Below are 24432 nucleotides of genomic sequence, written 5' to 3'. Positions count from 1 at the left end.
ACATCTGTGACAGGAAACCAAGCATTTGTCCTCCCCATAATATCATTCCAGAAACAGAGAGGGAAACAGCTCTTGGCCTAGATATTGTTTACAGTTTTTGCTGGAACTGAAATTGTTTCTCAGGATGTGTGCATTGGATAGTAATCAAAACCAGAGACTAATGCGTAACTTGTAAGAAGAAAACATTACCTAATATTACTCTGTTCAGCCAGCATACAAAGCTGTGATTTGCTCAACAACGATTTCTTACTAAGAACTAAAGAAACTATTTAATAGTTTAGTATGTTTTATGAACTTTAGGAAGTCTATCTCTTCAGTAAAAAGTTCTGAAGGCTGCAAAATATGACAAATTCCTCCCTAAATAAGATGTAACATACAATTCTAAAGAACTCAATTTATATCCTGGTGTTAAGTCTTCGGACTTACGAATGACAGCTCGGCAACAGCCAGGCGCGCCGGAGCCAATCAGGCGCGACCTGCGGTTGCCGGGCTGTCAAACGCACGGCTATTGGTTTCCTTGTTTGACAGCTCCATATAAATAGCTGTCAGACAGGGAGGGGGTGCCGGTCTACTGTTCTTGTTCTGCATTGCCTGTTAATAAACGTTGGTTGACTTACCTTTACCTCAGACGCCTCCCGCCTGGTTCTTTCAGAGAACTTAACACTGGCGACGAGCTGGTGGGATCACGGGCTCTGAGTTCAACCTACAGGGCAAGCAAACAATTATTAGGCGCCCCGCCTTGCCGGGAAATCTCCTTCGCACCTCGCTACGCCTCAACGGCATATAGCCATGGCTGGGATGCCCGCTTTCGCTCCTTTTGGGACGGCCGGTGAATCCTGGGCCGCTTTCTTGGAGCGGTTCGAATGTTTTTTAATCGCAAACAACCAGCAAGGGTATTCACAGGCCAGAAAGTGCGGGTTCTTCCTGACTGCCTGTGGCCCCGAGATGTTTGGGACGGCTCACTCCTTCGCGGCCCCACGGCCCGTCTACGATTTGACATGGGATGAGCTCATGGCGGGGCTCAAGGCTCATTACGCCCCAACGCCTTCGAAAATTACACACCGGTACGCCTTCCCCCGGTGTGTCCAAAAGGCGGCTGACTCGATCAATCAGTTCCTCCAGGCGCTACAGTTTGCCGCTATACAATGCGAATTCCCCGACCTGGAGGACAATCTGACTGAGCAGTTCGTCTGCGGCCTAAAGGACATCTTCCTCAGGCAGCGCCTCCTCGCAAAAACAGACATCACGCTGACTATATCAGTCGAAGAGGCGCAGGCCGTGGAGCTCGTGGAGCTGTCAACCATGGAAATGGCCCGCTACCTGCCTCCCGTGCCTGCCCTGCCGCCAGTGCCTGCTCTGCCTGCACCAACCCCTCCGCCTCCACTGCCTCCTTCTCCTTCGACCTGCCTCATTGACGAACTGGTTCCCTTGCCTGACCCATTCTGTGAAGACCAGGTCGATCGCCTGAGGGCCATTCACCGGCGTCCTCAGCCTCCTCAAGCCTGTGCTGCTGCGGCGGCCGCCACCTGCCTCAGCTGCAGAGGCAACCACGCCCGAGCGTCCTGCCCCTTCAAGACTTCAGTGTGCCACCGCTGCGGCAAGAAAGGCCACCTGGCACAGGTCTGCCGGGCCACCCTGCCACTTCCAGCGCCTCTCCCTGTCTACGTCCTCCTGCGCCGCCTAGAAACCAGCAGCCCCGACGCCAGCAAGCCCGCTGTGATGACTGCTGCGCCCTGGTGGACTCAGGCTCCTCCCGGTCTCTCCTATCCTGGGCAACTTTCTCCCGTCTGTGCCCACGAGTCCCCAAGTCGCAGCTCTCTCCAGCGGACACTTTGCTCAGGGACTACCAGGGGACTCATATTCCTACCCTGGGCTACTATGGGGTGCGGGTGCAGTACGGGGGAAAATGTTGCTTCCTGCAGGTCCTGGTGGTTCAGAAACCCCTCCCATCTCTTTTGGGCCTTGACTGGTTCGTCCCTCTGGGCTTATCCCTCTCTGGGGTGCATTCTGTGGCGGACACGCCCCCTGACATCGCGGCTGTCCTCAAGGACTACACCGATGTCTTCAATGGTGAGCTTTGGCGGTATAAGGGGACCCCTATCTCCCTCAACTTAGACCCCCAGGTTGCCCCCATCCGGCTGAAGGCCCGCAGGGTGCCTTTTGCCTTGAGGCCTAAGGTTGATGCTGAACTAGATAAGCTGTTGGCGCAGGGCATCCTGGAGCCCGTCAACCATTCACGCTGGGAGACCCCCATAGTGGTCCCCGTGAAGGCCGACGGGTCCATCAGGATCTGCGCCGACTACAAATCGACTATCAACCTTGGCCTCCAGGCAAACCCCTATCCAGTCCCTGTCGTGCAGCACCTGCTCCACTCCTTGGGGCAGGGCTGCATTTTCACCAAACTGGATATGGTGCAGGCCTACCAGCAGCTCCCGGTGGATGATGATGCGGCGGCTGCCCAGACCATCGTCACCCACTGCGGGGCCTTCCGTTGTCGCCGCCTCCAATTCGGCGTTTCCGTTGCCCCGAGGATCTTCCAGAGCCTCATGGAACGCTTGCTCCATGGGTTCCCCGGCGTTGTCCCCTACTTCAATGATGTCCTGATCACTGCAAACAGCTACTCAGGGCTCATTGAAGTCCTTTGGAAGGTCCTCGACCGTTTTAGGGGCACGGGTCTCAAATTAAAGCTCAGCAAATGCTCCTTTGCTGTGCCTCGGGTGGAGTTCCTGGGCTTCATGATTGACACTCAGGGAATCCACCCCACCCCTTCTAAAATCACGGCCATCAAGAACGCCCCTGCACCCACCTCTAAGGCGCAGCTGCAAGCGTTCCTTGGCCTTTTAAACTTTTACGCGCCGTTCCTCCCTCACAAGGCATCACTAGCCGAGCCGCTGCATCGGTTGCTCGACCGATCCGCGGCCTGGCAATGAGGCAGCCGCGAAGCGCATGCGTTCGCGGCTGTCAAATCCTTGCTGACATCAGAGGCAGTCTTAGTCCAGTATAGCGACAAGATGCCCCTGACTTTAGCTTGTGACGCCTCTCCCATGGGCTTGGGGGCAGTCCTGAGCCATATTCTGCCCAATGGCTCAGAAGCCCCCATCGCTTTTTACTCCTGGACACTTTCCTCGGCCAAGAGGAACTACAGCCAGATCGACAAGGAGGCTCTGGCTGCTGTGTCCAGGGTTAAAAAGTTCCACAATTACCTCTACGGTCGGCACTTTACACTCTACACTGACCATAAGCCTCTCCTTGGGCTTTTGGCTGGTGATAGGCCGACCCCCCCCATCTTGTCTCCCAGGATGACCCGTTGGACAGAGTTCCTAGCTGCGTATTCCTACACGCTGTGCTACCGTCTGGGCAAGCAACTAGGGCATGCCGCTGCCCTCAGCCACTGCCCCCTCCCCTGCTCGGACCCCCAGCTGGTCCCTTGCCTCTCCGTCCTCTCCATCGCTGAGCTGGAACTCCCTCTAACTGCCTCTGACGTGGCCGCCCACTCGCAAGCTGACCCTGTCCTCTCGCAGATCATGGCATGGGTCCTGCCATGGGGGGGGGGGCGTCCCTTCCGACTGCCGCCCTTTTAAAACTCGTCAGTTGGAGCTGTCGCTCCACTGCAGTTGCCTTCTATGGGGTGACCGGGTGATCATCCCTTCAGCCCTCTGCCACCAGGTCCTCCAGTGGCTCCATGCCAATCACCCTGGGGTCGCGCGCATGAAGGCGCTGGCCCGGAGCTATGTATGGTGGCCCTGCCTTGACAGTGACATTGAGGCCTGGTCGGCAGGTGCGACCCTTGCCAGGTGTCCCGCCCCGCTCCCCCCTCCTTCTCCTCTCAGGAGTGGGAGATGCCACGCGGGCCCTGGTCCCACCTTCACCTTGACTTTGCAGGTCCCTTCCACGGCCAAGTCTTCCTGGTCGCTGTGGATGCCTATTCGCGCTGGGTGGAGCTAGTCCCCATATGTTCCACCACGGCGGAGAGGTGTGGGCTCTGCAATGCTTGTTCGCTACCCACGGGTTGCCGGACACGGTGGTGTCCAACAACGGACCGCAATTTGCATCCGCAGTCTTCCGGGCCTTCCTGGCCACCCAAGGGATCTGCCATGCCCCAGTCGCACCTTACCATCCAGCCAGCAATGGCTTGGTGGAGAGGGCGGTCCGATTGGCCAAGGAGGCTTTGGGCCGCATGGACCGTGGCGACTGGCAGGCAAGGGTGGATGCTTACCTTTTGGCCCAGCACTCCACTCCTTGCCACCACACGCGGCAAAGCCCCGTGGAGCTGTTGATGGGTCGTCGCCTGCGGACCACCCTGGATAGACTATACCCCCTCTATTCAGGGCTTCAGCCTGGCAACCTGGGGCACCCTTCCCGATCCTTTACTGTTGGGGATTTGGTTTGGCCCGTAACTACCCAGGGGACCCTCGGTGGGTGCCTGCCACCATCACCGATGTAACCGGCCCCATCTCCTATAGGGTCCACCTACCCGATGGCAGCGAGTGGCGGCGCCACCTGGATCAACTGAGGCGCCACCACCCCCCGGAGGCCTCCAGTCAAACGGACACGCAGAGGCCGGCTGGCGACGTCTTGCAGCCTGCCCCGGACTCGCAACAGTTCCAGCGCATCGTTCCATCGCTGGCCTTCCCCGAGTCAGGCCATCCCTGCCCAGCCGCCGGGTCATCGCAGCCCCTGGCACAGCCTCCAGCAGCCGCTCAATCCACCTTCGCATTCCCTCCTTCCGCCCAGTTAGGCTTTCCCTTGTCAGGCCCTTCCCACCCCCTGGCCGCCTACTGGCTTTTTCAAAATCAACCGCCTCTCCCAGCCGCGCCCCCTCCGCCTGGCCTACCTTCTCCTAGGGTTCCGCCTACTGGACTAGGCCACAGTGACGTCACCCGGAGCTCCACTCCCTTCAGGGAGGAGCTCTCACGGTGATGTTTTCTCGCCGGTGCCGCCTCTTCAACTGAGGTGTTCTGGGCATATCCGCCGTCTGCCTGCCTACCTGCAAGAGTACGCATGCACCACTTTTGACGCATGCGCCCTTGCTGGGGGGGAAGAGGTGTTAAGTCCTCGGACTTACGAATGACAGCTCGGCAACAGCCAGGTGCGCCGGAGCCAATCAGGCGCGACCTGCGGTTGCCGGGCTGTCAAACGCGTGGCTATTGGTTTCCCTGTCTGACAGCTCCGTATAAATAGCTGTCAGATAGAGAGTGGGTGCCAGTCTACTGTTCTTGTTCTGCATTGCCTGTTAATAAACGTTGGTTGACTTACCTTTACCTCAGATGCCTCCCGCCTGGTTCTTTCAGAGAACTTAACACCTGGCAATGAAACAGCTTTTTAAAAGTAGCACAAATCTTTTTCTACTGAGGTATAGCTATACTCATTCTAGGATATGTGGTCAGTTTATTAACTTGTGATATTGTACTGTAATGTTTCAAGGTGAAATTTAGCCCAATAAAGAATGAATTCTTTTTGGTTATGCATTTCTAAACCCAGTAACCAATTCATATCAAAGTACTAGTTCAGCTAGCTCAACTGCTAATATGACAAAGACACGTCAAGAAACATTCCTACAGGCTGCACAACAAATATAATGAAAACAAGAGTTATCTAAAGGGCAGGCAGGAAGGGGAGAGCCATGTTCCTCTGGATGCTTCTAGCTCAAACTTCCAGTCAACAAGCATAAAGGCTAGGAAGTCTGGAGTCTGTATTTCACTTAACACATGTATTCCTTACTACAGGTCACGTGAGCCAAGAAACAGCTGTATGGAAAGCCTCCTTCCTTTTGTCTCATAAGGGCTTCCTCTATGGCACAAGCATCACTAACTACCCATAAGGTCCCCGAACAGCCCTGAATACCCACCTTTTCCCAGTTTTAGACTGTGACTGTGCTGCCCAAGCAGTATATAGATAGTGTAGTAATTAAGAGCTGTCTCCTTTAAGAAATTACCTTCTGGGAAATGTAGACAGAGACTGCCTTCTGGGAAATGTAGTTCCATGACATGTGAGCACATCTGTGTTTCTGATTCGCCAACTCCACCGGAAAACAATGAGTGTGCCTCCTCTCTCAACATGGGAGCAAAATCATCTTTTTACACCACGTGATGGGACAGATTATGGAAAGTCAGCCGTATCTTAAAGTTGATCTGAATAAGATTCCAAAGCTTGGAGCTAACTAGATGCCCCGAGCAGGACTAGAGCAGTTGAGGCAGAACCTGCATCTCAAACTCCCAAACCATTTGCATTTAACTGAGAAAAGCTGCTGGGATTTCCCCCACCCCTTCTTGGAACAAAAAGGAACATCCTGTTTCAGTGAGAAAGGCTGATTAATTATCCTGAGAAGAAGGACTTTGTTGTGATTAAGAAAATGTACTAAAGGGGTGCAAAGAGTTGCATGAGAAAAGCAGTCTCTACAACCTAGCTGGCTCAATCTGTTCTGAAAAGCCTGTTTTTGTTTGTGGAAGAATGCTTACAGGCTAGACTCTTTGTTTCTCCTCTGATATACTGGAAAAGCAGATTCTGCATTTAGTAAAACATGTTTGCATCCTGATCTCGCAAAATAAAAGAACTGTTTGAGTGTAACAAAACTAAAAGTTTGATTCCTTTTCTTTGCAAACCTAAGAGAAACTCCATCGAAGCTTAACTGAAATTGCCTCATGGAAAGGTTTCCATGGAAGCAGAATTTACATAATAGAAGCAGCTCCTCTAGCCTGGCTAGGTCAATTTGCATATGAAAAACCAGGCACAGGCAGTAGGACATTTGCTTTGGAATGCTAAGCAAGTACACAAATTCTAACCAGTAGAAAGTCACTACTTAGATGTTTCATTTACTTTTGTTTGACACCTTTAACAGTACAAAGCTAACACAGCCCAAATGGGAAGAGAACGGGGAACCCCAAACTGGGAGTCAGCTTTATAAACCTCAAATAAAGGAAAAGTGCCTAAAGCCAGTTACTTCAAACATTAGTTGCACACAGTGCCCTTTGGTGGCTAACCTGCAAACTACAAGCCTATGTCAAAGCTTATATCATACAACACCCTACTGGCCAAAAGATGAAATGAACTCAAAATTCATAATACTTTTAGGAAATTTCCTGTGCTAATCCTAGTCATGGAATCTTTTCTAGCCATGGCAGATGGATGAGAAATGCTGAACCCCACATCTAGCCCCGACACAAACTAAGAATTGGTTGTCCAAAACTCAAAATTGGATGTCCAACTCTCAGAAAAGGCAGAGGCATCTCAGCATTGAAGCAGCATAGAAAGCCTACTCAGACTAAGCAGCTGAACCTGTTGGGGGATTTGGAAAGGCTTTATCAATGGCACAAGAATTCCTGGAAGATGTTGCAGCGACTCTGCGACAAACCCAAAGAAGAGTTACCCCCCAAACACCAGCATTCAATGGACGATGACTTGGATGAGCTCCTCATGTAATGGACAGTTTATGAAGGCTGCCTCAACAACATCCAGTCACAACTAAATGACAAAAAATTCCAGAAGGACATGCTGCACCTCCAGATGTTAAACAAAGACATAATAGGCAATTTTGAAGTAACAAAGACATTATCCAAGCCATTCTTAATAGGAAGACTACACTGGATGAGAAGGCTGCATCCGAAGTGTCCCATTGTTCACATGCACCATCTCAGTGGTCACATGTTGATTCCTCTCATGCTTCTAACAAAGCATCCTCATCTAGTCCCAAGGACACACTGGTAGAGAAGGCCACATCTGAAGTGTCTCAATGTTTGCATACACGATCCCAATAGTCACATGCATCTTCCTCCCACTTCTCTAAGAAAGCCTCATTCCTTTAACCAAAGCCAACCAGACTTGAAGTCACCAATGTTCTCTGCTCCAGCAATCCACCCAGAAGCAACTTACGTAAAGAAGAACAAAAAGCACTCACCAACTCGAGGAAAGACAACAACATAATCATTTTCCCAGCAGACAAAGGTAATGCCACTGTGGTGATGAACACGTCTGAGTACCAAGCCAAATTATCCAACCTACTCCAAGACCCCTCTTACAAACCTTTAAACACAGACCTCACCACCTACCAAATCCAAAATAAAAGCCTCTCCCATTAGTGAAGAGATCCAGCAAAGAATCATCCCCACAGAGAAATCATCCACATGCCCCAAGCTCTATGGCCTCCCCAAGATACACAAAGAAGGAACACCACTCAGACCCATAGTCAGCTTTATAGGCTCACCTCTACAGTATCTTGCCAAATTTCTTGCCAAACAACTTCAGCCCTACACAGAATCCATCACCTCACACGTACAAAACTCACTCCACTTCATAGAAACAATAAAGAAGCATAACCTACAACCCAGCGACCTACTCGTGAGCTTTGATGTCATATCCCTCTTCACCCAAGTGCCTATTTAAGAAGCCTTGACAGCTATCTAAAACAAATACAACCCCCCTAAGCACATCCTAGATCTGACCAACCACTGCCTAACCAACACATACTTCATCCACAATGGACAAAGATACAAACAGATAGAAGGAGCACCTATGAGATTACCCCTCTCACCGTCATCACAAACCTATGCATGGAACATTTTGAAACCAACGCGTTAGATAAATCTGAACACAAACCCAAACTCTGGCTTAAATATGTAGATGACACTTTCATAATTTGGCCACATGGGAAGGAAAAACTGGACAACATCCTCACACATCTCAACAGCCTACACCCCAAAATACAATTTACTATGGAAATAGAAGTTAACAACCAACTTCCCTTTCTGGATGTCCTAATCTACACAAAACCCACTGGCTCCCTAGGACACCATCTACCAGAAGAAAAGAAAAAACACCAACCACTACTTAAACACACAATCCCATCACCACCCTGCACAGATCAACTCTGTAGCCAAGACCATCATCTCCAGAACCAATGGCCTAGCTGACAAAAACCACCTGAAAACTGAATTACATACTCTCACAAAAGTATTAATTTCCGACAGATTCCAAAGAAACACAATTACCACAATAATCCAAAAGGAGACACCCCCCCCCCCAAGAACCGAGACACAGAACAGGACAACGGCATCACCCTCCTCCCTTACAGCAAAGGCACTACAAATAAAATCAGCAAAATTCTCCACAAACACAATATCAAGACAGCTTCGGCACAGACCAAAAAATAGCCAAAATCTTAAGAAACCCCAAAGAGAAGATCCAGCTAGAAAACCAAGGAGTCTATGAAATACCATGCAAAATCTGCCCAGCCACATACATTGGACAAACTAATAAGAGAATAAATGCACACCTCGCAGAACACAAGAACGCAATCAGAAAAGAAGAAAAAACCTCCCTTTTCCAGCACCTTAAAGCAACAGGACATGAAATTGATTTTGAAGGAACCAAATTAATCTCCAAACCACTTCAACAAGAGAATAATTATGGAAGCCATCGAAATAGAGAAACACCCCCACAACATGAATAAATGTGATGATAACTCCTGCCTACCAGACATCTAGAAATTAGCCCTAGTCAACAAACGAGTCCCAGCCACAAAAACTGACACCGGACCCAGAACAACACAGGACGCCATCACCAATCACCCTTACCAGACTCAACCCAAACCCATCCCATAGACGAAATGCAACCACCATCCAGAAGTCAAACCACGGCGGCATCACCAACTGCTGCACCCCCCTCCAAACCCCACACAAACCAAACTGACACACGCCATGAACACATGGCCAGACCACAAACTCGGAGCCAAACCAAAGCCTGGGATGTTACATCACAGCCATCTGCTCAGGACATTACATCACAGAAATCAGGAGGTTACAATGCAAAGGCTCAGGATGTTACAATGCAGCCAACCTCCCAGGATGTTGCAGCACAAGATTCAGGATGTCACTACACTAGAGCTCAGGATGTCATCACACAGCCCATTACCCAAGTCGTTACAACACAAAAGACTAATGGGCACACAGCTAGTACCTCAGCCACACAGGATGTTATGAAACAGCCGACTAATCTGCATACATCAACTCCATCAACTAATCAAGATGTAACAACACAGCCAACCATCCTGCTTACAGCAACAAAGCCAGCACTCCACACACTCCCACCAATATTTATAGAAAGACGGCAACTCCGATCACGCTTTGCTCACACAAGCATAAAGCCGAAGGCACCAGCCTGAAGTGGCGAGTGGGATCTCGTCAAAACGTTGCCAAGATACTCTCAATCTTACACAGGAAAAGACACGAATACGCCAATACCAAGACCTGCATACCTGTACCTGTTAAAATCTACGAAAACACACACACACACACACACACACACACATATGCAGTCACCTTATCAGATAAATTAATCTACAGTCACCTTATCAGATAAATTAAATTTATGTGACTCACTGGAATGGGACTTACAGACTGAACTTGAAAGCAAACAGCATGTAGTGATTCTTCACCTTCTCATGTTTTTTTCTTCTTCCTTGTACTTTTTATTCTTACTCTTCATTCCATATCCTATTCCTGGTCTATAATCCATAAAGATTGATAGAGCCATATTCCGTTTGCATTAACTCTATAATAAGTCTATCTTTTGCACATCTGAAAGTAATGATATAGCTCTTAACATGACTCACAAGTAGGTGGGTTCTGAATTTACTGATATTTTTTTTTAAAAAAATTAAAAAATGACAATGTTTGGAAAATTTTCCTGCTTCTTGTAAATATGCAGGTCTTTATATTTGCTATCTCTACATTTTGATTATAGTGTGTGTGTGTGTGTGTGTGTGGGCGTGTGTGCGCGCACGCATGCGCACACACAATATTTTTTCCCATTTCTCTTAACCAGAAATTATTGTTTTAAATATAGAAAGGAGATGACTAATAAGGATCTGAACTGTGTTCTTAGAGAAAAGGTGGAATATAACACAAATAGATGAATGACATGAAGGTTTGTACCACTTTTCATTTCAATATCTCTACTTTCTAAGAATAGTTGTAGAGAAAATTTCATTTTTCCAGGTCATGCTGAAAAATATAGAGGGCTAGGCAGTGGTGGGTTCCGGATTCCACAAGCCTCTGCAACGCTCCAGCTGTTCCATATGCGCCATGCACATGCACGGAAGCACCAACAGCATAAAGCACTAGTAAGGAGTGCGGGTGGGTGGGTGGGCCCTCTGAAGCACTGTACTAGAACGGTGTCTGGTGCTCCAGCCAGGATCCAGTACACTCGTACCGTGGCGTACCACCTGCAACCCACCACTGGGGCTCGGTTTTAACTCTGCACTTAGATTGGGTTCACATACCATACCAACTTATTGCTTTCTTAGACATACCAGTAGATTACTAAATAAACAATTGACCCAGTCTATCAAGTGTATTTTGAATGATAAATCAGAATTTATAGTCACAATGAATGGGTTTCCCAATTCTTTTGACAAATTAAGCACACTCTATTTAGAGCAGTATCTGAACCCAAAAAATGAATACCTGAAAAAAGTTGAATGGTGCATTCCTGAAATGTTGTTCAGGGCCCATAGCACAGGCATTTAACATCATAAAGATGTGACTCCCAATTGAAAAGGAAGATGTGAACACTATATATAAAATATTAGATTATGTGCAGAATTCCATTGCTGAATTTTTACCAGTATTAGGCTAAATGGTAGTAGACAGTTGCTCCAATAAGAGAGTGATTGTCAATTTGGGGTCAATTGTATTTAAGTATTTTCCAGTTAACAATTACAGTAACTTTCTTCTAATATGAAGCTTGGTTTTAAGAACAATTTATTTCTCCAAGCTGACAGTACTATAGTCAATTAAATTGTTTGAAGTTTCAATCAGTAACCCTAAACCTAACCCTTACTAGGTTCTTCATCATTAACGGAAGATGCTAAGTAGTGTGACAATTGCCAAGAAAATTGCCAGTAGGCAGGTTCGTAACTGGTGAATAGCGATGGTATGCCTATCATAGAAGATATAGAAATGACTGTGGTTTTTCTATTTTTGACATTGGTAAGAAATGTTTTGCTCTTGATGTTCTTGCTTTTAGGCAATTGAAATATGAGAACCTCTAACTTGGCATGATAGCCAACAGTTTAGCGTATCTGGAGAAAGACCCATGTCTTTGGCTGGGTTAAACTGCCTTCAAATTCCTGCTCCCTCTCCTTGTATATATTTAAGTCTAAACACTGGTGTGATGAAGTAAATGAAAATTATTATTCACGTTCTTTAAGCTAAATATATAATTCCCCTGAAATGTAGCTTTGTAAACTCATTCATCCATAAAAGGGGAACTGTGTGGTGGATTGTAGGTCAAATGGAAAATAATTAGATTAATTTATATTCTCCCCATTTCTAACAGAATATACTAGGCCAGTGATGGTGAACCTTTTTTGGCTCACGTGTCAAAAGTGGGTGAGTGCATGGGGGGTCATGCACCAGTGTGCCACACCCATAATGCAATGCATGACCCCCAGCGCGCATGCACGCATGATCAGCACTCCCCCCATTTTTGCATGCTTTTTTCGCCCTTCCCAGGCTCCAGAGGCTTAGGAGCCTGGGGAGGGCAAAAACAGTCTCCCCCGCCTCCCCGAAGGCCCTCCGGAGGCACAAAAAAATGGCCCTATGGGCAAACCGGAAGTTTGGAAACAGACGTCTGATTTGCTCGTAGGGCAGGTTTTAGCTCTCCGGAGCCTTCAGGGGCTTTCCAGAGGCTTCCCTGAAGGCTCTGGAGGGCAAAAACGAACCTGACAAATGGTTCCACATGCCATCTGTGGCACGCATGCTATAGGTTCGCTATCCCGGTACTAGGCATTACTATAATTAAATGAACAAATAAAGGCATGTTGCTGTGCTCCTTAAGAAACTGAATCTGTTTACAAAGTGATGTTCCATAATTTCTTTTTCTTTAAGAATACAGAGAAATATCCTTTTTTTGGCACTCAGAAAGCCATTCAGTATTTCCTATTTGTGACTGCTTGCTCAGTTCAGCATTCAGGTTAATTTCTTCACATGTTAAAACATAACATTTCTTTGCATGTTAAAAAATGTACTTGCATGTATACCAAACATTTCTCTCTCTCTAAATTTGATTTTTTGTTTTAGAAACCTGCTTCCTCAGAGATGTTTACAGAGTGTGGTAAAAAATGTCACCTTAAAAATAAGCAAAGTTATTTCAGTCAAAGCCATATACTCATCTTTATATTTTGATCATACTCTCTGGATACCTTTTTACATTCTGCAGTTTACTCTGATGGTCATAGATTCAGTTCTGTGAATGCAAATACCCCACTTACCGTTGCTTTAACCACTTAGATCAGGGGTGACAAACTTGATTTCATTGAGGGCCACATCAGGGTTGTGTTTGACCTCAAGGGGACAGAATGGGCCTGGCCAGGATGGGTATGGCCAGCTTGACATCACTTGAGTTGGGGGTGCCTATTCTGCCAGCAAAAATGGGCTCCTGAGCTCGGTTTTTGGTTGTGATGGTTTCTTGCAACCCTCTGCCAGCAAAAACAGAGCTTGGGAGGGCCTTTTGTGCCCTCCCAAGCTCTATTTTTGCTGGCAGCGTCATTACAGGCCAGTCCTTTGATGTTTCAAGGGCAGCCCTGCAGGCCATATTCAGTTCCTCTTCCATTTTTCATCTTTTAAACAAACAACACTATTTTAGCTAAATATTAATTACTTCTGAATTATTTACAAGCCTGGACAGTGAGCAACTACAAAACTTGCAGATGACCAAACTAAATATTCCTGAATTTAATTCTTATGGGCTAAAATCCCTGTTGGACCTATCCAATCACTTTTCAAAGCAAAGGAAAATCTGACAAATTGTGACAGGTTAACAGAATTTATATACTCGGTAGTTGCTTATAGCACACTTCATGTCTTCTCTGGTGAACTAGGCCTGCCTGATTTCTGTCTCTCTATTAACTAACCGGATCTAGCCCTTTTCAGTCTGGTCGTCCAAAGTTTCTAACTAAAAAACAATAGATATAGCCATAATGGCTTCTTCTTCATTTGCATTTGGATTATATTACTGCATGTTGACTGTACTCAGGTTCTACTTCGGATCAGATCAGATTAACAGAGTTGGAAGGGACCTTCTAGGTCATCTATCCCAGTGATCCCCAACCCCCGGTCCACGGACCGGTGCCGGGCCGTGGAGTACCTGGCACCGGGCCGCGCAGCGGCCGGGGGCCATGATCGCTGCAGCGGCCAGGGGCCATGATTGCTGCAGCGGCCGGACGATTCCTGAAAAAAACCTAAGAGCGCCTACGCAGCTACATAGGGCTAGCGTAGACAGCGCTAGTAGCGTAGCCTTGCGTAGGCGCAGTTTGTACTACGCTATCTACGCTAGCCATACTGAACTGCGCCTGCGCAAGGCTACGCTACTAGCGCTGGTCATCGACGCGCTCAGCGGGCCACAGTAAAATTATCAAAGGCTGACTGGTCCGTGGCGATAAAAAGGTTGGGGACCACTGATCTATCCCAAGCAGGAGACCCTACACCATTTTTGACAAATGGCAGTCCAATCTCTTTTTGAAAGCTCCTGGTGATGAAGCTCCCACAACATCTGAAGGCAAGATGTTCCACAGGTTGATTGTTCTCACTGTCAGAATTTTTTCCTTATTTCTAAATTGTACCTCTCCTTGATCAGTTTCCATCCATTATTCCTTGTCTGGCCTTCGGGTCCTTAGAAAATAGTGTTTGAAGAAATTTCGATCTAAATTCAGTTCCAAATGGAGAGAAAAACACCGGAAACATGGAAGCTGTTTAGAAAGATGGTTTAATGGTGAACAGGATCACATGGTTTGAGGTCCTGGGCAATCAAGCACATTGTGTGTGTGTGTGTGTGTGAGAGAGAGATTTATACCCTCTCTTGGGCCCCATCTTGGAGCTTCCTGTTCCTGTGTAAAGGCAGCTATCCTGGTTGGTTGTCAGACTCCCATGTGACCATGCAGGGGTAACTTTGTAGGTTGTCTTGAGTCCCAGACATGGTTGAATCTTGCTGGGTGATGAGGTAATGAAGCTAATCCTGTCATGTCCTGAGGATGAAGGTCTTAATCCCATCAACCTGGAGCTGGGGGGCAGGGATCTACAGGGAGTTGCTTTGTCTTTAAAAACACGTTTCTCCTTTTCTCATCCAGGGAAATATAATATTCTGCCTTTTTAATATTTCCTAGAATATTTCATTCTTCTAGAAGAGAGGTAGGTGCTAACTTTCTACAATAGCTTGACCTCTGCTTCTCTTGGCAGCCCCTCATATGTTGGAACACTGCTATCATGTCTCCCCTGGCCCTTCTCTTCACTAGACTAGCTATGGCCAGTTCCTGTAATTGTTCTTCATATGTTTTAGTCTTCAGTCCCCTAATCATCCTGGTTGCTCTTCTCTGCACTTTTTCTAGAATCTCATTATCTTTTTTATAGTGTGGTGACCAAAACTGGATATAATATCCCAGGTATGTTTTTACTAAGGCTTTATAGAGTGGTATTAGTACCTCACTTGATCTTGATTGTATCCCTCTGTGAAGTTCCCAGAAAATGACCTAATTAATTTACGAGCCTTGAGACAAAGTTCAAAAGAAATCCATTTTCATTTATTAGGATCAACATTGTGGAGTGTACTTCTACCGAGCCAAAATAATGGCAGCTGAACTTTACCCCTCTGTCCCCTCCCCCCTGCCTTGGTCATAACTTACATTCACCAACAAGATGATACGGCAGGTTATGGACATGCACATTCACGTGCCAGTTACAAGAATATGAGACCTGACTCTAGCCAAACGTATGCATGGAATTCTCCTCCCTTCTCTATGCCACTTGATAGTAGTCATGGCAACACTTTACAAGTTGACATCTGGCTCCCCTCACTTCCCAAATGTGACCTGTGTAAAACAAAACAATTTGAGTACAGGTGTACAACTTAGGGATGTGTTCCTTTCCCAGGCTTGCCTGGATTTTCTGCATGGAATTTTGTTATAAGGCGATCATCCTGGATATTCCTACTTTTCACACAAGATGCCTCTGATAAGGGGTAGCCCTTCCATTTGATTATTGGAGTTGTATCCTGTGCCACCTCAAATCAAGGACTTGTTGAACTTCATAATGGGTTTGGCCCCCTATGACCACAGGATCTGGGAGCTCCCAGGGTAGTGGTCTCAGAGTGGATCCAATCACGGGTTTTAAGAGGCTACTATGAAACGCCGGGTGTATCTTCCCCAGCAATTGAGGCAGTTTCAATGGCACTGTGACTGGGTTGATGATCTTTACTATGGGGAATGGTCCCATAAACTTTGGCCCCTGTTTCTTGCTAGGCAGTTTTAATCTCAAATATTTTGTGGAGAGGTAAACCTTCTCTCCCACCCAGAATGGCCATTGCAGAGCCCGGTGTTTATCTGCCTGTTTCTTATAGGTTTGTGCCACTTTAGCCAGTGCTTTTTTGATGTTTTCCCAGGTTGCTTTCAGCATCGACATCCAACCAGTCAAGCTGACTAAGGAGGGGGGATCTGTTGGATACTCAGGCATTAGAATGAAGTCCATACCACTCACTATTTTGAAAGGCATGACTCCTGTGCTACTGTGAACAGCATTATTATACGTGACCTCAGCAAAAGATTAAAGGTCTGCCCAATTGGACTGCTGATAATTCACCTAGCACCTCAGGTACTGCTCTACCATGGTGTTCAGTCTTTCTGCTACCCCATTCATGCTGAACTAAGACCCTGAGATGACCCAATGGATTGCAGGAACTCCCTCCAGAACTTAGCCATGAACTGGACCCCTCTGTCTGAAATAATTATCCGAGGTACTACATGGAGTCAGTAGATATGCTTCACGAACAGTTTAGCCAGCTTGTGAGCCGAGGGTAGTCCGCTTCAGGGTATGAAGTGTGCCTGTTTGGAGAACAGGTCTATTACTGTCCAAATCACTGTGTTTTGCCCACTTTAAAGTCCATTGTGATCTCCTCCCATGGCCTCTTTGGCTCTGCTACTGTTTGCAGCAGTCCGGAGTGGTGATTTCCCAGCCATCTCTTCATTGTGGCACAGATTGTGCAACTTTTCAAGTAACTATCCACATCTTTCTTTATGCCAGGCCACCAGAATTGCCCTCAGGCTAAGTGTAAAGTCTTTAGGAATCCAAAGTGGCCTCCCGGTTTGGCGTTGTGGCTTCTCTGGAGAATTAGGGTGCATAGGGATTCTGGGACATAGAGTTTCGCCCCTTCCATGCAAGGTCATCTCTTTTTGTCAAGATGTGTTAGTTATTTTGAAACCAGGGGTCTGCTAGCAGTTCGGTTTTTAGCCTCATGATTAGGTCGCTTTCAGGTTGGTTTTGCTGGTCATGGTGTTGCCGCCTGGTGGTCACTTGGGCAGCTGTTTAAGTAGAGGGAATGATGATGTCCACTACGGGCTCCCGTTCACATTTGTACTGAGGCATGTGGGAGACGGTGTCAGCTAGAAAGTTCCTCCCCTCTGGAATGTGCTTTAACACAATATCAAAACGGTTGAAGTATTGATCCCATCGACTTGTTTGGGTGATAGTTTCCATGGGGTCCTAAGTGCCTCCAGATTTTTGTGGTTAGTCCACACTTTGAATGGTTTCTGGCCCCCTTCCAAAAGGTGTCTCTAGGTCAGCAGTGCCCATCGCATTGCGAAAGCCTCCTTTTCCCATGCGGCTCATTGTCTCTCTGTGTCTGTGAGCTTGCAGGAGGTGTAGGGGCAGATTGTAAGTTTCCTTGTTTGTTTCTTTGGAGTAGCACCGCTCCCAGTGCCATGTTGCTGGCATCTGCCTGGATCACGAAGGGTTGCTCGGGGTCAGGATGCTTCAGCACCGGCTCCTTTGCAAACATTTCTTTTAGTGTTTCAAATGCCTCTTGGCAGGTTAGGTCCCACTGTCCCAGATGAGGTTTCATTCCTGGGCTCTCTGTCTTCAAGAGGTCTGTTAGAGGTTTGGCAATTTTCGTAAAGGAGGGGATGAATTGCCTGTAGAAGTTCCTTATCTCTACGAAGCTTTGTAGCTGTCTGAGGGGGCATGGGGGTTTCCAGCCTAAGATGGCTTGCACTTCGGCTGGGTCCATCTCTATTCCCTCATTTAACATTCGGTAATCCAGGTAGTCTAACTGTGCATGGTGGAATTCGCATTTTGATACCTTGACGTACAGGTTGGCTGCCAGAAGTTTTTCCAGTACTTGACGGACTAGGGGTATGTGGATGACTCTGCTTAGTGCTAAGTGCAGGGGGGGGGCGAAAGAACTACGGGCCTCCTTTGCATAAGAGTAAGCAAGGGTTAAAAGGTGAAAAATTCCTTATGCAAAGGAGGCACGTGGTTCTCTGTCTCCTGATCTGGCAGCAGCAACTCTTGCCTAAGTTACCTTTTTATTTTTACATTTACATTTTCATCATGGCGGGCGGACAAGAGGAGAGTTGAAATCCTCTGTGACACAGCTGGAAAAGATATGTAGGTCAGACTGAGGGAGGGGGGAATTCAAAATTATTGTAATTCAATTTGTAATTTTTTTATTGTGAGTAATTTATGTGTGTGTGTGTGCGTGTGTTTCTTTCTTCACTTCATTCAAACAAACTCTCAATTTGAGACAGAGTTTGTTTGAGAAGAGAGGGGCAGCCCTCTTCCCCCCCCCACTGGGAGCCCCGTCCTGCTCCCCTCTCCCTTTCCTCCTCCACTCCCCTTTCTTTGCCGGCTGCCACCTCATGTGTCGAACCCAGCGGCAGGCACGGAGGAGGCAGGGGGCAAGGTGGCGGGCGGTGGCCGTGATGGTGCCCGGCAGAGAGACGTGCACTGTCCTGGAGGTGGGAAAAGCTCCTGAACTGCACGAAGGCAAAGCCCCGGAGCTTCCCATCGGGCTTCCTGGGCAGGGAGGCTTCCAGGACTGTCCCGAAGGCAGCGAAGGCGCTCTTCAGCTCCTCTTCCATGCACTTGAAGCTGAGGTTGCAGATGATCAGCTGGGCCTTCTTGGGGGGTCCCCTGGCCTTGGGGGGCTCCGGCGCTTCCCGAGGGGCCTCTTCGCCACTGCCGCCTTCTCCTGCTGCCCTCCACTTCTTCTTGGGCCACGCCAATGCCAGGCTGACCCGGCGGCCGCCGAAGATGCGGCTCTCGCTTAGCGCGTGCTGCGCATCCTCCGGCAGGGAGAAGCTGACGAAGCCCAGCCCAGTGCACAGCCAAGGTGGCGCAGTGGTTAAATGCAGCACTGCAGGCTACTGCTAGATCAGCAGGTCAGCGGTTCAAATCTCACCGGCTCAGGGTTGACTCAGCCTTCCATCCTTCCGAGGTGGGTAAAATGAGGACCCAGATTGTTGGGGGCAATATGCTGACTCTCTGTAAACCGCTTAGAGAGGCCTGAAAGGCCTATGAAGCGGTATATAAGTCTACTGCTATTGCTATTGCTATTGCTATTGCACGTCTCTCCGCCAGGCGCCATCATGGCCACCACCCGGTGCACCGGCCCTGCCTGCCCAAACTCCCGCTCCAGGTTGGTACACGTCTCTCCGCTGGGCGCCGTCACGGCCACCGCCCGCCGCCTCGCCCCCACCTCCTCCATCTCCACTGCTGGGTTCGACAGGTGTCTCGCATTTATGGCGGACATAAATGCTAGACGCCTGTTGGACACAGCGGCGGGGATGTTGCTTCTCGCCGCTGCCGCGCTCTTGCCTCACCAACCATAATCCCCACCGCACCTCACTGGCCAGCAGTGTGCATCAGCTGCCAAAAAAGCCAATGCAATCCTAAGCAGAATGTCAACTTGTAAAGTGTTGCCATGACTACTATCAAGTGGCATAGAGAAGGGAGGAGAATTCCATGCATACTTTTGGCTAGAGTCAGGTCTCATATTCTTGTAACTGGCATCTGAATTTGCATGTCCATAACCTGCCATAGCATCCTGTTGGTTAATGTGAGTTATGACTGTGGCAGAGGGGAGGGGACACAGGGGTAAAGTTCAGATGCCATTAAGTTTTGGCTCTGCAGGAGTACACGCCAAAATGTTTATCCTAATAAATGAATGGATTTCTTTTGAACTTTGTCTCAAGACTCGTAAATTAATTAGGTCATCTTCTGGGAACTTCAGAGAGACCAAAATTGACTTTTTAAAATCTATCAAGATTTTCAGGTCTCCTGAATCGCAGATCCAGCCGAGGCACAAGGGGATAATCTGGTAGACCACCCCTGGGTTGAGTTTCAGGATGTTGCCCCTGGGGACGTGGACAAGGCCATGAGAGCTGTGAGTGCCTCCACATGTGTACTGGACCCGTGCCCTTCCTGGCTGGTTGCTAACAGCAGGGAGGTGACATGGGGCTGGATCCAGGCGGTTGTTACCGCCTCCCTTTGGGAGGGGGTCTTTCCCCCCGCACTTAAAGCGGCGGTGGTGAGACCCCTCCTGAAGAAACCATCCTTGGATCCAGCCGTTCTTAACAATTATCGCCCAGTCTCCAACCTCCCCTTTGTGGGGAAGGTTGTTGAGAAGGTGGTGGCCTTTCAGCTCCAGCGGTCCTTGGAGGAAGCTAGCTATCTTGACCCATTCCAGTCCAGCTTCAGGCCTGGCTACAGCACAGAAACCGCTTTGGTTGCATTGACCGATGACCTCTGGAGAGCCAGGGATGGAGGCTTCGCCTCCATCCTGGTTCTCCTTGACCTCTCAGCGGCTTTCGATACCATCGACCATGGTATCCTTCTGCGACAACTGCGGGAGGTGGGGGTGGGAGGCACTGTTTTGCAGTGGTTCTCCTCTTACCTCTCGGACAGGTTACAGTCAGTGTTAGTTGGAGGGCGGAGATCGACCCCTAGGCCCCTAACATATGGGGTGCCGCAGGGTTTGGTCTTGTCCCCCCTACTTTTCAACATCTACATGAAACCGCTGGGCGAGATCATTCGGCGGCACGGGATAAAATACCACCAGTATGCGGACGATACTCAGTTGTATCTGTCCGCCCCGTGCCAACTCAATGAAGCGGTGGACGTGATGAACCAGGGACTTGAAGCTGTTAGGGACTGGATGAGGGCTAACAAACTCGTGCTCAACCAGATAAGACCGAGTGGCTGTTGTGTTTCCCTCCCACCAATTCGGCAAGTATTCCACCTCTCAGGCTGGGGGGTCAAACATTATACCCCTCAGACAGGGTCCGCAACTTGGGGTCCTCCTGGACCCACAGCTGACTTTTGAACACCATTTGTCAGCTGTGACCAGGGGGGCATTTGCCCAGGTTCGCCTGGGGCACCAGTTGCGCCCCTACCTGAACCGGGGGGCTCTCACAACAGTCACTCGTGCCCTTGTGACCTCTAGGCTGGAGTACTGCAATGTGCTCTACATGGGGCTGCCCTTGAAGAGCATTCGGTGACTTCAGCTAGTCCAGAATGCGGCCGCGCGAGCGATTGTGGGTGCACCGCGCTTCACCCACATAATAGCTATCCTCCACGAGCTGCACTGGCTACCTGTCGATCTCCGGGTGCGCTTCAAGGTGCTACTTGTCACCCATAAAGCCCTACATGGTAGTGGATCTGGGTACTTGAGAGACCGCCTACTGCCAATTACCTCCACGCGACCTATTAGATCTCATCGATTAGGCCTCCTCTGAGTTCCATCTGCCGGTCAATGCCGACTGGCAACTACGCGGAGGAGAGCCTTCTCGGTGGCAGCTCCGACCCTATGGAACGATCTCCCCGTGGAGATTCGTACCCTCACCACCCTCCAGACCTTCCACACAGCCCTCAGAATCTGGCTATCCCGTCAGGCCTGGGGCTAAGACTGTAACCCGCCCGAATGGTATGAATGTTGTGTTTTTAATTATGTATTGTCTTATATGTTAAAAGTTTGTCTCCCCCTCCCCCTTTGGGTTGTGAGCCGCCCTGAGTCCCCCCCAGGGAAAAGGGTGGCATATAAATAAACTTCTACAATCTACAATCTACAATCTCCATCTGGTTCAGTTCCAAGCAGGGAGAAAGATATTAGAAATATGGGGGCTGATTGGAAAGATGGTTTATTGATGAAGCTGAACCGCATGGGTTGTGATTCTGGGCAATTGACCACATGGAGTTGAGAGGGAGGGTATTTATACCTTTTCTTGGGCTTTGTATTTGAGCTTCCTGTTCCTGTGCAAAAACATGTCCTTTAATATTTTGTTGACTGTTCTCAGATTCCTATGGGGGTCCCCTTTGCAGGGGTTATGTAGGGATCATAACTGGCTCTATAGGCAAAAGAGGAAATGCAAATCCTAGGTGCTTGTCTGAGCTAATTTTGAACTGTTCTGGGGTGATGCAATGAAGGCGATTGTATTCTGAAAGGGTGTTGAGCAATTCTTGTTGTGGCTTAATGGCTTTTGTCCTGTTTTGGATCTTGAGTGAGGGGGATTGCTTCTAATCCTACCATTCTGCCACAGAAATCTCAAGCAGCCTCTGGCTGCAATTAGTCCTGCCCAGAACTGTCTGCACCAAGATGGCATAGCAATAAATCCCAAATGTATTTGGCAAAACAAGAGCAAATCAAGGAGTTACAGGAGCAAAAGATCCAGGTAATTAGTCCAGAACACCTAAAGGAATGGCAAATTCAAACGTTGGCATGCAACACTTCAGGAACTCAGTGTTTGTTCACAACAAATGCCCCTCCCCACAGTGTCTCCTTAAGTCTCATTCTCCAAGTGTGCCTGGTGAAAATGGGTGGGGCACTCTCCCTGCAAGTAGCCTGCTCCGTTTGCACTGATCACACCTTCTCTGCACCCTTCGAGCCCTTGCATCAGGAGGGGGTGGTTTTTGCTCCTCGTCTGAGCTCTGTCTCCCCTGTTCATCCTGCCTTCCTGCCTGAAAGCATTACTAATTCTGAAAAGTCTTGCCTGGACTGACTCTGCCCTTCTCCAGTTTCCTCCAAGGCCAATGGAGCTGTCTTCTCATTCGCTGTCAGTTCTTGTGCCAGCTCATCTTCCGCTGCAGATTCAGACTCCAATGGGGTCATGACAGAACGATTACCTTCTCAACTAAGTGATACCTATTAATCTACTCACATTTCCATGCTTTCGAATTGCTAGTTGAGCAGAATATGGGGCAAGTAACAGGAGCTCACCCACTGCACAGTTTGGGTCTCACTTTCCAGCTGACAAGCTCAGAGTCTTTAACCTCTGAAGCATTACGCCCCTCATATGTCATAGGTAATGTAATCAGTAACTATGCTGCAAAAGTACTATGATCTGGTGGTACGTGATTATCAAAATACGAGTCTAATGATCCAGGCCCCCAACTGCTTTAAAAGTGGCTCAAATGTGCTGCTTCATGCTTAGGGATTATTATTTTTACAATTTCTCTCCCCCCCCCCCCACAAGTCTCTGGTGCCCTAATCAAGCTTTAGTAAAGACAGACAAATTTTTTGAAGCCAATACTTTCTGTCCTGTTTCTTGTTAGCTATTCAGAAAAAAAGAGATAGAGACAGACCATCATTTTCTCCACTGGAAGTTGGAACCTATAGTACTATTATTTTCTATGCAATAGAATTGATTATTCTTCAGTGGAATGCTTCCAAGTTGATTATAATTCTGTTGGGCAGATGATAAACCAGGAGTTGTCTACCTTGTGTGTTCTACTAGGCATAATGAGAATTGAAATCTCAAACATTTCGAGGACATTATATACATTCAATATTTAAAAGTCATAATTAAGTTTTTAAATTTAAGAAAAAATAGAAACCAAACTGAAATAAAAGAAAAACTAAGAAGAAAAAAGATTGATCTTATATATGAAATTAATGAATTAATAGCCATTAGTTTACTACTAAATATCAACATTACTGTAATATAATTAATACAAAATATTATTTTAAAATCTAAAACAATATCTAACATACAGTAGTAGAATATATTGTATGATATATCTCATCATTTCCACGAAAAATAAGTGTTGAAAAATGGCATCTATGGAAGGTTGAGACAGGATTTCTGAGAAGGGTTGCAGAAGATGTAGGAATAGAGTAAATAAATTTACCCATGGTAAACAATTAGGTGAAAATTCAGATTTATCTGAAGATGGTGCTGTTCTATAGCACCTTCATGCCAATATGCCTTCAGCAAACCAGTTTTGCCCAGTATGGCAAAGGGCAATGCAAAACAGGGCAGCTAGATTGTTTTCATTGTTGCACAATACTGAGATATTATTCTTGTGTAGAAAGGAAAAGAAGGAAATCTTTCCTGATGGTAAGATCTGCACAACAGTGGAACAATCAGTACTCTCTCCTATAGAAATTGTAAGTTCTTCATCTCTGATGATTTTGAAGAAAAGGATGATTAAGTCTCAAAGATGATGTAAATGGTTTTCCTGCATGCTGCAGAAGTTTACAGTGGATAATCTTTGTGATCCCTTTCAACTCCACAATTTTATAATTTTATAAAAGATAGGGAGTGGTTGCTAGTTGTTTTCTCAGCACAAGTTACAATATATTTATGTAAACTCTAAATGATTTAGATTATTACTA

At 47.6% G+C, this 24432-nt stretch overlaps 1 long non-coding RNA gene across 1 annotated transcript; it reads right to left on the bottom strand.

Annotated features, from left to right (window-relative positions):
- Positions 1-606: 606 nt before the first annotated feature.
- On the bottom strand, positions 607-5912 carry LOC148045843 (uncharacterized). Its single transcript, XR_015696244.1, has 3 exons — positions 5849-5912; positions 5257-5303; positions 607-703 (listed from the first exon to the last, which is right to left on the bottom strand). It is a non-coding gene; the product is annotated as an uncharacterized LOC148045843 (long non-coding RNA).
- Positions 5913-24432: the final 18520 nt, after the last annotated feature.

Source organism: Thamnophis sirtalis, unplaced genomic scaffold (assembly GCF_051295495.1).
Source record: "Thamnophis sirtalis isolate CommonGarterSnake01/CBP01778 unplaced genomic scaffold, rThaSir2_p1.2 scaffold_4, whole genome shotgun sequence".
NCBI classification, from domain to species: Eukaryota; Metazoa; Chordata; class Lepidosauria; order Squamata; family Natricidae; genus Thamnophis; species Thamnophis sirtalis.
Note: the sequence above shows the minus strand (reverse complement) of the source record. Positions and strands in the feature narration are given on the sequence as shown.